The following is a 5,222-nucleotide window of genomic DNA, read 5'->3' as shown; positions in this document are numbered from 1 at the left end:
TTATTACACATTTCAAAGTTGCTCTCCTTTCTCTAGTTTATTTCAGATAAGGAGTACACATTGTTCATCTCCTCTCGTGTCTTCACATGTCGTGTCTGCAACAGCACACAAGTGAGTTGGAATGATCAGAAAGAATTACCACAATGACAATGCACCACCTTCTCAAAGGACAGACTGTTCTGTCACAACACTTATCATAATTGTGAAACAACTTGGTAGTACTGTTAATTTTAGTAGTAGTTCTAAGCATGCCAGAACACAAGAACAATACATACTTTACAAATAAATGGCTGTGACATCTTTGATGTCTGTGATAACTATGTGTTAGCTGTTGTTGCTCATTGTTATATTACTGTGAATCTGTTTTGAGGTAGCAGACCAGTTCAACATTGTCCCTAGAGCTACAAACATTCTGAAGTTATAAAATATATTAAGAATAGCTATTAATCATTTTGTTTTCTTTCTTTGTAGTTTATATTTCATTCTGACGTGACAAGTTTACATTAGATGATGGTCTTCAGTCACCAGTAACTCTTTATCTCCTGACAGAGAGATTATAGGCACTGTCTTTTACAATTCATCCAAAGAAATATTGGTCAGTTTGTTATATAAATAATGTTTAGATAATACAGTGTATATATACAGGTGGTGGTGAAAGTTTTCAAGACAAAGTAAGTTTTTTTCACAAGAATTACAAAGACGAAATCCTGAGATGACTACAGGGTACCGACAAGAAGTTCGTATAACTGTTCAACGATTTACTCTTCTTGCAAGTGTATGAAAATTTTAACTTGCAATGACTAGTAACAGTTTCATTGCAGGCAATGCAAGCTACTCGTGGATTCAAAGCAGATATGTGGAAAAGAAAATTTAATGTGGTTTTTGATGGAGAGGAAGTTACTAATTATATTTCCATGCATCTATACTTCAATTTATACTGCCTATCACTGTAGGTATTGATGCAGGTGGTGTCTCCAGAGAATTTTTTACTTGCTTGTGTGAAGCTCTCTTTAGTGGTAGAAAACCCTCGTGGTCTCTTTGTTCGTTTAAATGATGATCCGCAAGCTTTGGTACATTAAGGAGAAAAATGTTGTGTTTAGAAATTTATTCAATAGGTACATCCTAATGTTTAGAAGAAGGAGAGACAGAGAATTGACACCAGAACATTTTGAGTTTGCTGGGAAAATAGTTGGTAAATGTCTCTTTGAGACAAGCTCAAGGGAATCAGTTGTTGGTAAAAGGCCAAATTCACTCGCTCCTTTTGGCTCAAATAATTGGCTTGAGAATATCATGGAAGGCAAGTAATATATGTAATGATTGAACAAAGTGATCCGTGCTCTATTAACTTAGCATTTTGAGACTGATGATCCTGAATTGTATCAGACAAAAAATGAATATATGAGGTCCAACAGTCTAACTGACTTAGATATGAGCCTCACGTTTGCAGAGGAAGAGTTTGACAGTAGTGGTGGGACATCAGATCCAAGAGGTAATTTGTGTAGTAGTAATACTATGTTTTTTGAAGTATCTGTAATAATGGAATCCAAAGACTTAAAAATTTTAAAGAAAAAATTATTTTTAGTTAAATTTTTTATCTTTTTAGATGGTTTCTCTGACACCTGGAGGATCAAAAGCTACAGTTACTGATCAAAACAAAATGGATTATTTAAACCAACTAGCTCCATATCGACTCGGTAAAAGAATGTCAGAAGAAATACGGCATTTCCTTAAAGGTTTTCCATTCAATAGTTTTTTCAGTCTTAATAATTGTTTCCATTATCTTCTTTGGTTGTTAGGACTGCATGTATTTATTCCTGATGATCTTCTTGGGATGTTTGATGAAAATGAACTGGAGGTCAGTGAACAAACCTTTAATGTTTTTACACTTAATTATATATCTATCTTCTTGCTAATACTATTAGTTTATTGATGTGTGGTATGCAAGAACTAAGTGTTGATGATTGCGTGCTCATGCACAAATACGAGGGTCTTCTGATGACTTCATACGTGTTATTGAATGGTTTTTGGATACTTGTTGAAGAATTCAGTCAAGAAGAGCTTTCCAGATTGGTCCAGTTTGTTACTGGTAGTTCTCAGATTCCTACTGGGGGTTTTTGGTGAACTACGCCCACCATTTCTTATCGCTTCAACTGGTGAAAATGGAAATCGTCTTCCTTATGCTCATACATGGGTAAGTAAGAACAGTATCTGATCCTCTAACTTTTATCAGTAGCATAAATTATGTAAATATTCTCTTATCTCTCTCTCTCTCTTTTCTTAGTTTCAATCATTTGTGTCTTCCAAATTACAATACATATGAACAGTTCAGAACTGCTCTAATGACTGCCATCAATGAAGGCTCTGAAGGAATTCTTCTCACCTAGTTGTTATTAAACAATTGTAATCAATTATCTTTCATACAATTCTGTATAGCTTTATGTGATGTGAATATTTTTATTAATATATGTATATTAAAATTTTTAATACAAACATAAAAAAGATAATGTCATTATATAGTTATTGTTACAATACTCAATATATTGTACAAATAAGACATTTGTATAGAACACAACAGACAAAGTAACATGTTAAGAGTAATCAATCAGCTAGGATTCTGAGGTAAATGAAGCAGAACAAAATCAGATTTATAATAATTATCTACTAATGAATAAAAGTTAAAAAGAACCAATTTAGAATGAGCTAATATTACAATAGACGTTTTCAAAAAAAATTAAAAAGACTAAAACTACATGGAATTAATTTTAAAATTACCTAAATTTAAATAGCTACTTTTTAATTTAATATTCAAAAAAAACTAAAACATGCAAACAAGCTAAGTTTTAAAAAATTACAAAAATGCTTCCTGCTTCTGATATTATACCTTATATCGTATATATACGTTGTCTTTACAACTATATTTCTTTCCAGTAACAACTTGTGGAATAATTAAGTACTTTGAAGACTTTAATTAATTGTTAATTAATTAAAAAATCAATAAAAAATCAATTATAACGTTGTTCACGTGTGTAGTGTTTGCCGCCAAATTTGTCACAAGTTTCTGGTGACTGGTTGTCAAATTGAAGCATGACAGGATAGACTTGAGGACATAAAATGACTCCATTTTGCTCACTTATATAGTATAAGGTGAGTTTCTCTCCATCCATCATCTCTCGTCCTTTTCTTCAGTTGTTACAAATAACTCTCTCTTTCTCCCTCTATGTTCTCTACGATTCCCGTCATCGTTGGAGCTCTCATTCTTCGTTGGATCGACTCGCCCCTCTCGTCGCTGGATCATCTTTTATTTCATTTTTGTCATGTTTATCTTTTTCTTTTTTCTTTTCAATTTTTTAATTATTTTTAGTTTTTTTTTTATTTTTGTAATGTTTTCAATAAGTTGATTTCTTTTCTATCTCTCTTCCTTCCTCAGGACTCAACTTGGAAGTTCTTACCATGTTCTCTGATGTTCTTGACTGTTCTTCTTTGATGTTCTCTGATGGTCTTGGCTGTTCTTTTCCGATGGTCTTGAGTGGTCTTCTCTGGTGTTCTCTTGACTGTTCTGATGTTCTCTGGATGTAAAAGATGAGTCACTCTCCATGTCATTGGACTCTTTCCTGTCTTCCTTCCGGCCTTCTTTCCTCTTCTTTTATTTTTATTTTATTTTATTTTGGGCTATCTAGCCTATGTACACCATACACACACTCATACAATCTCTACAAATCATATCTCCCCCTGCCACCTGGTGGCCAAAAAAAATTTTTTTTAATATCCAAGGCCGCCAGGTGGCGGGGGAGACCTCTGATCTTGTAGGGTGCGTGTGTGTGTGTGCTGTGTGTGTGTGTAGGTTGGTGGTCCTTTTTCACTTCCTCTGTCTCTCTTCACTTCCATCCATCCATTCATTTCCACTACCAGTTCAGTTAATTACTACTTTTTCTTTCCCTGCAGGAGCAGTACTTTTGAAAGGGTGAGCTATCTTTCCATCCATCTCCATTCTTTAGTAATCCAGTTGTCACAGATAGCTTCTCTTTCTTCCTCTATGTTCTCTACTTGTGGACTGACTGGACTCTTGGGAACTCTTCAACCACTGAGACTGTCTTATTTTAGTTTTTTTTGTTAAGTTTTTTTTTTATTTTTATAATTTTAGTTTTTTTTTTATTTTTGTTTAGGTGTTTTTGTTATGTTATTATATTATAAATTATAATTTATTGAATTTTGAAAAAATTTTCACTATAATTTGTCAATTAAAATTATTAACTTTTGTTTAAAATAATAATTCTCAAGTTTGAAATTCCAAACTCCTAGACTTAAATTTAAATTTTAAACTTCTTTCATAAACAACTATTGTATTATCCATCATCATCCAGCAATGTTTGTTTATTAATTATAATTTATGAATTTCTTTAAAAACATTTTCACTATAATTTGTCAATTAAATTGACAACTTTTGTTATAATCTCAGTTTGAAAATTCCAAAACTCCTAGACTAAATTTAAATTAAACTTCTTTCATTAACAACTATTTATATCCATCAGCCAGCAATTCGAACTTTGTATCGTATTAATCATTAATGACCATTTAGCAAAACGATTGATAATCTTTTTTTTAATAATTAATTAAAAATCTATTGAAGCATTTTTAGTGTTCTTGTTGGGCGCGTGCTGATGGTTATTTTCCCGCCATAATGATGGTGGTCACCGCGTTTGCTGTTCCTGTTCACGGCTTTGTGCTGTCCTTGCTAGGTGCGTGCTGATGATACTTTCCCGCCTGGCTAATGTGATGGTTCTCTGAAGAATTTCTTTGGACTGATGTGTGGCTCATAATGACTCTCTGGAGACTTTCTTTGACGAAACTCTCAAGATCAGTTTGATTTCTGTTCGAATTCAGTGTTTATCAAACTTTTTTTTATTCTGGCTTTTAATCATTGAAATTAATGTTTTTTCATCATACTTTTAGGGTGTATTTTTTTTATTCTGGCTTTTAATCATTGAAATTAATGTTTATTATTTAACTTTAGGGTTTAGTTCTCTCCAACTGTCAGCAAACGGAGAGATATTTATATTTTAAAGCTATATTTTACTGTGTTGTTCAGTAGACTTTTATTGAAACAAAATCCCTCATTTCTATGTAACTGAACAGTTTTACATCTTACAGGATGTTTGTCTCATACAACTGTTACAACAAAGCATTATGCCCCCACAGCATTCTTGTCATCTAATAACTGTTCT

This window comes from Gigantopelta aegis, unplaced genomic scaffold (genome assembly GCF_016097555.1).
Source record: "Gigantopelta aegis isolate Gae_Host unplaced genomic scaffold, Gae_host_genome ctg5361_pilon_pilon, whole genome shotgun sequence".
In the NCBI taxonomy this organism is placed as follows: domain Eukaryota; kingdom Metazoa; phylum Mollusca; class Gastropoda; order Neomphalida; family Peltospiridae; genus Gigantopelta; species Gigantopelta aegis.
The sequence above is the reverse complement of the archived record's forward strand: the minus strand, read 5'-3'. Positions refer to the sequence as shown.